Source organism: Jaculus jaculus, chromosome 7 (assembly GCF_020740685.1).
Source record: "Jaculus jaculus isolate mJacJac1 chromosome 7, mJacJac1.mat.Y.cur, whole genome shotgun sequence".
In the NCBI taxonomy this organism is placed as follows: Eukaryota; Metazoa; Chordata; class Mammalia; order Rodentia; family Dipodidae; genus Jaculus; species Jaculus jaculus.
This window is the reverse complement of record NC_059108.1, coordinates 35808498-35821362: the sequence shown is the minus strand read 5'-3', so window position 1 is coordinate 35821362 and position 12865 is coordinate 35808498. Positions and strand designations below refer to the sequence as shown.

Here is a 12865-nt window from a genome sequence, read left to right as displayed (position 1 = left end):
GTGTTTTTATCAGTAGTGTTGAGATATAATTAAGATGTAATAAATTACATACTCAAAATATACAATATGAGATTTATTTATTTATTTATTTATTTTGGTTTTTCAAGGTAGGGTCTGACTCTGGCCCAGGCTGGCCTGAAATTCATTATGGAGTCTCAGGGTGGCCTCGAACTCACTGCAGTCCTCCTACCTCTGCCTCCCAAGTGCTGGGATTAAAGGCGTGTCACCACACCTGGCGAGATTTAAAAATTTTTTAAATGTATGTTTTTATACAATAGGCTAAAAGTAGATGGGATTAAAAGATTAAGTTTAGGGGCTGGAGAGATGACTAAGTAGTTAAGGTGCTTGCCTGTGAAGCCTAAGGACCTAGTATATCCATGTAAACCAGATGCATAAAGTGGTACATGCTTCTGTTTGTTTGCAGTGGCTAGGAGTCCTGACATGCCCATTCTCTCTGTCTGTCTCTCTTCTCTGTATCCCTTTCTCTGCTTGCAAATACATATAAATAGATTTAAGTTTATATTATACACATATACAATTTAGTTTTTCAAACAAAATACTGAAACAAATATTAGTTTATAAACAAAAGGTATACAGAAGAATTTGTTATAACAGTAGTTTAAATTTACAATTTCTCAAAAGGTTGCATGTCTGCTAACAAACTAGCAATCCAGTATCATTCTTTTCTAATGAAGTCTACTTTTTGAGGCCCAAATTTATTTTTTGGGGGGATGGGGGAAGGTTCAAGGTAGGGCCCAGGCTGACCTGGAATTCATCATATAGTCTAGGCTGGCCTTGAACTCACAGTGATCTTTCTACCTCTGCCTCCTGAATGGTGAGGTTAAAGGCATGTGTCACCATGCCCTGCGCCAATTTTCTTTTTCAAAGGCTAATTTAAAATATTTAATGTAGGGACTAGAGAAATGGTTCAGTGTTTAAGGCACTTGCCTACAATGCCTGACAACCTGGGTTTGATTCTCCAGTTACCCACGTAAAGCCAGATGTACGAAGTGGTGCATGTATCTGGAATTTGTTTGCAGTGGCTAGAGGCCCTGGTGCAATTTTCTGCCTTAAGAAAGTAGAGGTTTAGGTCATGTTATAAACTTCATCACTTTGATGCTGTTCTGATCTCAATTAGGAATTGGAAATGGATCCTAACAGTTTTGCAAACATAAATAAAGCCTTGGTCACTAAATTTCAAAAACTCATAGGGATAGCTTAACAGTAATAAAGTAACTTTCTCATAAATAGTTTGAAAAGGTACTTAACTTTTATCTAACTTATGATATACAACCTGTATATCAAAACCCCAATAGGAGACAAAATATTTATAATTTCTGTAGTTTTCCCACTGTTTAGAGTATAGTTTACACATCAAGTTCATTGATGCATACTGATTTAAAAGTATGGCAAAATAAATAAGTTAGTTGAAAACAAATTAAATCTTGTATTTATAAAAATTCATGGTTTTTTTGTTTTGTTTTGTTTTTATTTTGTTTTCCAAGGTAGGGTCTCACTGTAGCCCTGGAATTCACTATGTAACCTCAGGCTGGCCTCGAACTCACAGTGATCTTCCTGCCTCAGCCTTCTGAGTGCTGGGATTAAAGGCATGTGCCACCATGTCCAGCTAAAAATTCAAGTTTTATTATAGCTTGTTACAACAGCTGTAGATAAACTAGTTATTGCCTTACCATAAAACTAAATCTCTGTAAACAAGTTTATACTTTATTTTCAAGAACCAAATTGTACTAGCCAAGAGCATAGTCATTTTGAGAATCTAAAAAAGCTAGTTCAAAGTACTGTGTCACTTAATGTACCCTTTAAGGTATCACTTGTTTAGTCCATAATATCATTGCTAAAATTCCAAGTTAATTAAGATAAATATAGTAATACTGGATTTAAGAAACATAAGAATAGAAACAGTTGCCATGGCACACATGGTAGCTGTCTTCTATCTACTAACTTTCAGAGTAAAGTCATCTTTGTAAACAAATTCTGCTTGGTACAGCTATTGTAGGGAATAATATTTTATTTGGTGCTAATTTTTTAAAGTTTCCTCTTTTTCTTTGTAGTGCTGGAGATTAAACCCAGAGCCTCATACACACTAGGTATTTAGTGCCAATTTTAAGCAGTTCTTAAAACAAACTGTGGCAGAGTAACTTCTGAACTGATAAGGACAATCACAGTAGTATTTTCCTGAAAAGCTTTTGATTGCTTAGTTCTATCCAGTATTCGCTCAATTTCAACTTGTTTAGCTTTAGTGTTTTCTTGGTGGCTTTTTGGTACTCTGGTGGTGTCATAATGCCTCCATTGCACACTGGTGACAACTGCCCTTCTTTTTTGAAGGTGTTTTTGTAGTTTACTTCATGTAGCAACGCCAAATACTTTGTATGTGTCTAGATATTATGTCTGTCTTCTGTAAGTATCTTCTTTACTGGACTAGTACCTTTTTCTGAAAAATCATTTTATTTATTTATTTATTTGAGAGAGAGAGAGAGAGAGGGAGGGAGGGAGGGAGAGGGACACAGAGGAAGAGGCAGAGGCAGAGGCAGAGGCAGAGAGAAAGAGAATGGGCACACCAGGGCCTCCAACCACTGCAAACGAACTCCAGATGCTTGTGCCCCTTGTGCAGCTAGCCTACACGGGTCCTGAGAAATCGAACCAAGGTCCTTAAGCTTTACAGGCAAACTCCTTAACCACTAAGCCATTTCCCCAGCCCTGGACTAATACTTTTTATTACACTGGCAAAAGGTACCATTCAGTCCATACATTGTGAGATGTTATCCCATCCCAAACCCGAGGCTTTCTTAACCACTTTAATGGAGGTAAAATGGCATAAGACAGAAGCAGCCAGGATTCTGTACTGAAATTCTAATGAGTTGATGGCTAGAATACATAGATCTAAAAGCTATTTGAATGGATGTATCCAGAGAATATTGAAGTAGCAGAACTTTAAGAGTGTCTTTAAGGACAGCAAGTTGAAGAAAGAGTATTAACCATGAGGTGACTGTTACAGGACAAAGTTCCCACTTTAAAGCCTTTAGTATCATGAATTCCATCCTTAAATTATCCACTTCACTGCAAGCATCTTCAATGACATAAGCAAACTCTTGGAGTTTTGGAGCATAGCTTTCCTTAAGTTTAGAAGCAATGAATGATGAGGTAATTCCAGTGGGCTGAAGTGTATTTTTACTTATATCCTTTTATGTCAACACAAATTTATTGAAAAGGTCTTGTGCAAGATAAAATGTTTCCCTGTGAAGTGTGCATACTTCACAGACCTCTGAAAGCCACAGTATTGACCTCATCTGGGGCTCCAAGTCAGAAAGAAAAACTTCAAAATGTTTGTCATGGACATATATGCTTGCTTTCTTTCTTTTTTTTCCCTTTGGGTTTTTCGAGGTAGGGTCTCACTGTAGCTCAGGCTGACCTGGAATTCACTCTGTACTCTCAGGGTGGCCTCAGAACTCATGGCGATCTTCCTATCTCTATTTCTCAAGTGCTGGGATTAAAGGCGTGTGCCACCATGCCCGGCATACCTGTTTTCTTTTGTCAACACATTTAGCAAAACCTCCTTTGAACATCCCCAGCTTAAATCTGAGATAGGGGAAGGATTCACAGAAAGATTTTTAGGGCCAAAGAGATGGCTTAGTGGTTAGGGCGCTTGCCTGCAAAGCCTAAGGACACAAGTTTGATTCCCTAGTACCCACGTAAGCCAGATGTACATACAAAGTGGAACATGTGTCTGGATTTCATTTGCAGTGGCCATTCTCTCTTTCCCTTTCTCTCTTAAATAAATAAATATAAAAATTTTATATCTGTTATATGTAAATCTGGAGAAGTCCCTTGTTCCTATGTCTTTGTGGGATGTTTCAATAATAATGCAAGGACTGATTCCCCCCAGACAATACAGGTGTTCAACAAATTCCTAATCTTATACTGATGTTCTTCGTGACATCCTCTTCTCTTTTCTTGATATCCTGTGTTGTTTTTCTCTTCTTGGCCTGGATTATCTGTGCTTCTTGGAGGGGTCTGGCTGGCTGGGCATGTGCTGCTTAGCTTGTAACCAGCTACTGTGTCTTACTTAACATTCTCTTTGAGGCATATGAAACCTCTGCCTGCACACCATGCTGCATCAAGGAGTCTCTGAGCAGCTCCTCCTCTGTGCCAGCTCTCCTACACTAGGCTCCAGCATCTCCTGCCAGTTTGACCCTGTCCTCCTCCACTGTAACTATTGGATTTCGCAGTGTCTGGCAGCACTTCAGCCTGGTGTCTCGGGAGAGGTGACCTAAGTAAGTTTAGAATGACCAGGATATAGCCATCCTGTGATACACCCAGGCTGTCCCACCAAGGCCTCAGAGAAACTGGTTTCTACTCTTGATCAGTCTTAATATATGTGTATACTGTGGAATAGTGACTAGACTCAGAGTAATAAGCATTTCCGTTACTGCAGGTTTCCTTATTCCCCTTCATAGTCTCTTTCTCCCTACTGGATAACCACTGATGTTTCCAGTCACTGTAGTTTAATATTTAGAATTTTACATAACCAGAGTCATACTCTATGCCTTTTTGGTCTACTTTCTTTTGCTGAATATAATTTTTTGAAATATTTTCTTTATTTGAGAGGGGTGGGGAGAGAGAAGCAGAGGCAGACAGAGAGAGAGAAAATGGGCACACCAGGGCCTTCAGCCACTGAAAACAAACTCCAAACCCATGTGCCACCTTGTGCATCTGGCTTTATGTCAGTACTGGGGAACCAAACCTTGGTTCTTTGGCTTTGCAGGCAAGTGCCTTAACCACTAAGTAATCTCTTCAGCCTAATATAAGCATTTTAATATTCATCCATATAGATGTCTTTATAGAGTTCATTCCTGTTTATTGCTAGTTAGCATTTAGTCATTTAGATGTATCATAATTTGTTTATATAATCCCTCCTGCCATCTCTCTCTCTCTTTTTTTACTTTATTTTTTTAATGTTTTATTATTTTATTTTTATTTTTTAAATTTTTATTAGCATTTTCCATGATTATAAAAAAAATCCCATGTTAATTCCCTCCCTCCCCCCCATTTTTATTTATTTGAGAGAGAAGGAGGCAGAGAGAGGGAGAGAGAATGGGTGCCCTAGGGCCTCCACCCACTGCAAATGAACTCCAGACTCATGTGCCCCCTTGTGCATCTGGCTTACGTGGGTCCTGGAGCATCGAACCAAGGTCCTTTGGCTTTATAGGCAAACGCCTTAACTACTAAGCCATCTCTCCAGCCCTCTCACTTTCTTTCTTCAAGGTAGGGTCTTAGTCTAGGCCAGGCTGACCTGGAACTCACTCTGTAGTTCCAGGCTGCTCTCATACTCACAGTGATCTTCTATCTCTCTTTGCCTTCTAAGTGCTGGGATTAAAGGCATATACCACTATGCCTGGCTCCAATCACTTGCTTATTTTTTAAAAAACTTATTTATTTATTTACTTATTTGAGAGAGAGAGGCAGATAGAGAGAATGGGTGTGCCAGGGTCTGCAGCCACTGCAAATGAACTCCAGACACATGTGCCACCTTGTACATCTGACTTATGTGGGTCCTGGGGAATTAAACCTGAGTCCTTAAGTTTCATAGACAAATGCCTTAACCACTAAGCCATCTCTCTAGCCCCTAAACAATTTTATTCATATTTTTATGTGATATTTCCTTTTTCTCTCTCTCTCTTTGTTTTTTTTTAATTATTTATTTATTTATTTGAGAACAACAGACACAGAGAGAAAGACAGATAGAGGGAGAGAGAGAGAATGGGCGCGCCAGGGCTTCCAGCCTCTGCAAACGAACTCCAGACGTGTGCGCCCCCTTGTGCATCTGGCTAACATGGGACCTGGGGAACCGAGCCTCGAACCAGGGTTCTTAGGCTTCACAGGCAAGTACTTAACTGCTAAGCCATCTCTCCAGCCCTCTTTGTTTTTTTTTTTTTTTTTTTTTGAGGTAGGGTCTTGCTCTAGCCCAGGCTGACCTGGGACTCACTATATAATTTCATGCTGGCCTCAAACTCACAGTGTTCGTTCCTCTTACTTTAGCCCCCTGAGTGCTGGGATTAAAGGTGTGCGCCACCACACCTGGCCTTCTTTTGTTTCTCTTAAGTAAATGCCAAGAGAAATGTGTAGTAGGTGTATGATTAATAAAAACATTCCTATAACAAAGGTTCCTCTTTGTTCATACCATTTGGTGTGATTAGTTCTTTAATTTTAGACATCCTGTAGACATCCCAAGAGGTTCCTGTGGGTTTTCCTTGTTGTTTTGACATTTTCTCATGACTAGAATTATGTTTCCTGTTGGCATAGATTTGTGCACATCTATGTGTGAAGTAACTATTCAGGTCACTTAACTGCCTTTTAAAAATTGGTTACTTGAGGCTGGAGAGATGGCTTAGTGGTTAAGGTGCATGCCTGTGAAGCCTAAGGACCCACATTTGATTCTCCAGGACCCACGTAAGTCAGATGCATCTGGAGTTCGTTTGCAGTGGCTAGAGGCCCTGGCGTGCCCATTCTCTCTCTTTTTCTTCTCCCTCTGTCTCTAATAAATAAATAAATGAAAATAAAATCTTAGAAAAAGTTATATTATAAAAAAATAGGTTACTTGGTTTTTATTGCATTTTAAGGATAATGTTTGTTATCTGGATACAATTTCTTTCTTTTTTTTTTTTTTTTTTTTTTTTTGCTTTTTGGGTTTTTTTTCAAGGTTAAAGTCTCTAGCCCAGGCTAAACTGGAATTCACTATGGAGTCTCAGGCTGGCCTCGAACTCATGGTGCTCTTTCTCCTTTGCCTCTCAAGTGCTGGGATTAAAGGTATGCATCACCATGCCCAGCTGCATTTTTATTCTCTCAACAGTTCAGAAAGAAATTGCTAGGTTTGATGAAGTTTAGTTTATCAATTCTTTTCTTATAAAAATTGGTTTTGGTATGATAACTAAGAAGTCTTGATTTAAACCAAAGACATAAAATGTTACTTTAATGTTTTCTCCTAGAAGTTTTTCATTTTCAGCTTCACATTTAATTAAGTTCTGTGATCTATTTTAGTTTTTTCATACAGTGTAAGGTAGAGATTCTTGCATATTTAAAGGTTTCTTAGGCATATATGCAGTCATGGTTGTTGTAGCTTCTTTGATACATGTCATTTTTATCACTATGAACGATCCTTTTTTGTTTGTAGTAATACTTCTTGCCTTGAAGTCTCTGTTGTCTGATGGCATGCCAAGTTAACCTTCTTTTTCATCCTTTATTTTCAGTTTACAGTTTTATAATTAAAGTGCATTTCTTGTTTAATCTTTGCCATTTGACCAGTCGAGTCTTTTTAAAAATTTTTATTTATTTATTTATTTGAGAGAGAGAGAGAGAGGCAGATATAAAGAGAGATAATGGGCACACCAGGGCCTTTAGCCACTGCAAACGAACTCCAGATGCATGTGCCATCTTGTGCATCTGGTTTATGTGGGTTCTGGAGAATCGAACCTGGGTCCTTAAGCATAGCAAGCAAGCGCCTTAACTGCTCACCCATCTCTCTAGTCCTTGAGTCTTTTTATTATAGCAGTTGATATAGCCATGCTTAGGCTGTTTGCCTTTTGTCCATCTGTTCCTTTTCTTCTGATTGCTTTTGCATTAATCAAATAATTATTATGGGATGAGGATGTAGTTCAGTGGTAGAGCACTGATCCCAGATTCCTGAAGCCCTGGGAATAAACCTTAGAAACACATATACTACATTTTAGTAATCAGTTTTAATTTTTCTTTTGGCTTTGTAGCTATCTATATATTATTATTTAGTGCTTTCTCTAGGGATTGCAATATGCATATTTAAACTATTGTAATATGTGCTACAGGTGAAACAAGAGGCACCTTGTCACTGCTTATCTCCATTTAGTCCATCTTAATGATTTTGTATACTGTCTGTATACAGTGTTAAAATGTTTCTTTTAACAATGATTTAACTGATTGCTGTAAAGAAATTAGGAGAACTTGTTAGCCCCAGATTCTATCTCATCTTTGTTCTTTTGTCTGACAGAGTGAGTCTGTTTTCAGTTGCACTTTCCATCTCTAGACTCTCCATTCTTGTGTAGTTTTCTATTTTACTGTTGGAGTTCTATCTGTTCACTCAGTAGACATTTTCTTCAGTCTTTAATCTTTTGAAGAATGGAGTCTTTAATTCTTCATATCCATAACAGACGTTTTGAAGTCTGCCAACTTCAATAGCTGAGCCTATTCATTGTCAATTTATGTTGATTGCCTGTTTCTTTACATGTCTTGTAATTTTTGACTAAAACCTGGACATTGTACTTTGAAGTAACTGGTAATGTATTCTTCAAAAGATTATTGAGTTTTTGTTCCTAGTAAATAGGTTACCTAGGCTCACACTACAGACTGTCTAATGTACAACATCCAATATTTGTGCTATTTGTTTGTTTTGTAGTATTGGGGATTGAGCTTAGGGCTTTGCACATGCTAACCACTGAGCTATATTCCTATCTCATAAGTACTATGAAATATTCAACCTAACCATTTCCTCCCCAGTTTATATCCTTCTTGGCCATATGCTAAGGACTGGGTATCTGATTTTAGAATGGAGTTAGGAAAACTCTCTGCATGACTTCTTTGATCTGTGTCTCTACAATAGCCAACACATGTTCTCAAGAGCATATGCATGTGTTCTAGACTCTACGTTATACATTTTTGAGACATTTATTTGTTTTAAGGCATTTAGCACATTCTGTCTGGTAGTTTTTTTTTTGTTTGTTTGTTTGTTTTTTGAGGTAGGAACTCACCCTGGCCCAGGCTGACCTGGAATTCACTATGTAGCCTCAGGGTGGCCTCGAACTAACAGCAATTTTCCTACCTCTGCCTCTAGAGTGCTGGGATTAAAGGCGTGCACCACCACACTTGGCTCTGTCTGGTGTTCTTATTGGACCTCTATTTGCATTTGTATTACATTGAAAATTATTAGAAAGAGAAATTTCTCAGCTTTTATATTCTTTTTGTTTCATTTTTTAAAAAAATATTTTTATTTATTTAAGAGAGAGACAGAGGCAGATAGTGAGACAGAAAGAGAGAGCTTTTATATTCTTAACAGACTAGGATACTGCCTACAATGTAATAGATTTTTAAAAATTTAATTAATTTATTTCCAAGGAGAGAGGGAGAGAATAAACATGGGCACACTAGGGCCTCTAGCCACTGCAAATGTACTCCAGATGTATGCACCACTCTGTGCATCTGGCTTTATGTGGGTGCTGGGTGATCGAACCAAGGTCTTCAGGCTTTGTAGGCAAAGCACTTTAACTGCTGAGGCATATCTCCAGCCCATAGACCAATTGTTAATAGAAAGGTTGTTTAACCTTATTTCAGTATAAAAATAATTAGCACTTGTTGCAGTCAGGTTTGCATTGTTGGTAGAAATCACCCAACCAAGAGCAGCTTCTGGGAAAAAGAGGTTTATTTTGGCTTACAGGCTTGAGGGGAAGCTCCACGATGGCAGGGGGAAAAGATGGCATAAGCAGAGGGTGGACATCACCCCCTGGCCAACATAAGGTGGACAATAGCAAGAGGAGAGTGTGCCAAACACTGGCATAGGAAACTGGCTGTAACACCTATAAGCCTGCCCCCAACAACACACTGCCTCCATGAGGTGTTAATTCCTAAATCTCCATCAGCCGGGAACCTAGCACTCCACACTTAAGTTTATGAGGGACACCTGAATCAAATCACCACAGCACCCTTTCCAAAAACTGAAGATTTGTTTCTTCAACAATTTTAGGAAACACTGAGTGTTTGGTTAAATGCACTATGAGTACTTTTTAATGTAAAAACAATTGCTTGACCATGCTCAGTATACTATGTACTTGAGTTTCTAGTTGTTAAATGAACTTAATAAAAGCACTACTTTAGCTAGAGTTTTAAGGGTTATACAAAGTAAGCCATGCACAACAGATATATTCACAATGCAGCAACTACCTTCCTTGATCTTACTAATAACAAATCAGGTGTGGAATGGGTGAGCAAGAAGGAGAGTTTATTTTATTTTATAGGACACCATCAACCTTCTTCATCACACATCACACCGATGGCTTTTTGTGATTATCTAATGAAAATGATGTTCAGATTCAGTCCATTTTGTTCTTTTTGGTGAATTTCATAACTAATAAGTGATTGAATTCTCTGATAGTATGTTAAAACTTTATATGAGTTTGCAGTATCAAGTAATTATTCACTCAAGAATTTATGCTTAAATTTGATCAGATTTGTGGGTGTGCTGTGTTTGTTTTGTTGAATGCACATTGACTCATGCATGTAATACATATTTCTATTTTTTATTTTTCAAGGAAGGCTCTCACTTCAGTTCAGGCGATCCTGGAACTCACTCTGTAGCTCCAGGCTGGCTCCAAACTCACAGGAATCCTTCTACCTCAGAGAGGGTGGGAGAGAGAGGGGAGAGAGAATGAATGAATGGGCATGCCAGGGCCTCTTGCCACTGCAAACAAACTCCAGATGAATGTGCTACTTTGTGCATTTGGCTTTATGAACCCTGTGCCATCAGGCTTTTGCAAGCAAGTTCCTTTAACCTCTGAGACATCTCTGCAGGTCTTTGCTCACTTTTAAAAAAGAATATATTTTTATCTATTTATTTGAGTGAGCGAGTGAGCAAGTGCGAGAGAAAGAGCACAAGCCAGAGCCTCGTGACATGGCAAACAAACTCCACACATGAGCCACTCTGTGCATGTGGTTTTATGTAGGTACTGGGGAATCAAAGTCAGGCTGTTAGGCTTTACAAGCAAGTGCCTTTAACCACCAAGCCGTTTCTTCATCTCCTCCTGCTCACTTTGGAATTTCCAGCACCAATATCTAAGTAAGGTAGCACTGTCTATGCAGTGTCATCTTTGTGTTCTAAGATTGTAGTTTTTTGATAAGGGAAGAAAAACACAATCATGACTTTAAAATGTGGTTTACTGTGGTAGTTTGAACCCATGTCCCCCACAGACTCACATGTTTTATTAACGCTTGTAACTGGGGTCTCTAGCCACTTGGCTGGAGAAGGTGTCATTGAGGGTGGATCCTGGAGTCCAGCTCAAAGGTATGCAGAAAGGTCTGAGCTATGGGGGGAGGGGGTTCCCCACTTACTGTCGGTTTTGTGCTTGCTGCTTTTTTGGGGGGGTTGCTGGCTGCTTGTGGTTTCTCTCTGTTTGGATTCATGAATAAGAACCAGCTTCTGCCACTATGGGACATCCCCCTGAATCTGTAAGCTGAAATAGACGCCCTCCTCCTATAAACTGTGTCTGGTTTGGATGTTCATCCCAGCAATGTGGAACTGACTACAACATATACAGAATCATACAGTGCAAAAGAGGTGAAGCTATCCATTGTAACGATCGATGTCATTGCTAAAACTCTGCCCTATAAAGCGTTGGTATGCCAGAGACTGAGAGTTTCTACTTGTTCCTATTCTATAATGACACTGGGAAGTCTATGTTTGATCCATTTTCAAGATAAGCAATCTGAAGCCAGGTTTAATCCCATTACTTGGGAGGCAGAGGTGAGGATCACTATGAGTTCAAGCCTAGTCAGTTCTTGGTCAGCCTGGGCTAGAGTGAGACTCTATCTCAAAAAAAAAAAAAGTTTAAATCCTATGAAAGGTGTGGGTGTGGGTGTGTCCTGGTTGTGGAAAAACAGGCCTAGGGAACTGGGCAAGAGATAAGAAGTCAGATCATCTTTTTAAAAAATTTTATTTTTATTTTTTATCAGAGAGAGAGAGACAGAGACAGAGAGAATTGGCGTACTAGGGCCTCCAGCCACTGATATCAAACTCCATACATGGGTGCCATCTTATATGTGCAATCTTGCATGCTTGCATCACCTTGTATGTCTGGCTTACATGGGATCTGGAGAGTTAAACATGAGTCCTTAGGCTTTGCAGGCAAGCACCTTAACCGCTAAGCCATCTCTCCAGCCCCTGATCATCTTTGATTTCTAGCAAGTACAGACTTTCATGCCTTTTTCTTACTTCCAGGGGTGCAGTCACCCTAACTGTACCCTACTCTCAGCTAACTCAAGTGGAGAAAAGATGATTTGGTCCAAGTATTGAAGGCTTCATTCTGACTCATGTCCTCTGCCTAAGCCCCCAGGTGCTGGGATCACGGGTGTGGCCACTGCACCTGGCTCTGTTTTCTTTTTTTATTGAACTCCTTTCCATAGATTAGAGATTGCTTAAAACCATACATAGATATCAAGGTAGACAGAGCCATAGAGAACATTTATAATTTATTTAAAAGCACAAACTTCTCAAAAATTTCATTACTGGGCTAGAGAGATGGCTTAGCAATTAAGGGTGCTTGCTTGCAAGGTTCGAGAGCCCAAGTTCAGTTCTTCAGAACCCAGGTAAAGCCAGATGCACAGAGTGGTGCATGGCATCTGCAGTTCAGTTGCAGTGGCAGGAGACTCTGTCTCTCTCTTTGCTTACAAACAAATTTAAATTTTTTTCATATTTTTATTTATTTATTTGAGGGAAAGAGGCATAGCGAGGGCGGGGGGAGGGAGAGAAAGGGTGCGCCAGGGCCTCCAGCCACTGCAAACAAACTCCTGATATATGAACCCCCTTGTGCATCTGGCTTATGTGTGTCCTGGAGAATTGAACCAAGGTCCTTTGGCTTTGCAGGCAAGCGCCTTAACCACTAAGCCATTTCTCCAGCCCCTTAAATAAAAATTTTTAAACAGAATTCAATTACATATATACAGTTGCTGTGCTAACTATAATTAGTCAGTGCTTTGACTACATTCAGCATCTTTACCAAGTTACTCACCATTCCCCCTATTTGTCATTGTGCATTAATGCTGTGATAAATGC

The 12865-nt window shown here is 39.3% G+C and overlaps 1 protein-coding gene and 1 pseudogene across 2 annotated transcripts in view; one reads left to right on the top strand and one right to left on the bottom strand.

The window, feature by feature from the left end:
• The window catches only part of Slc16a10 (solute carrier family 16 member 10), a 153542-nt gene that overhangs the window by 83980 nt on the left and 56697 nt on the right, over window positions 1-12865 (top strand). The window lies entirely within an intron of this gene.
• LOC105944166 lies at window positions 2258-12840 on the bottom strand (annotated as a pseudogene).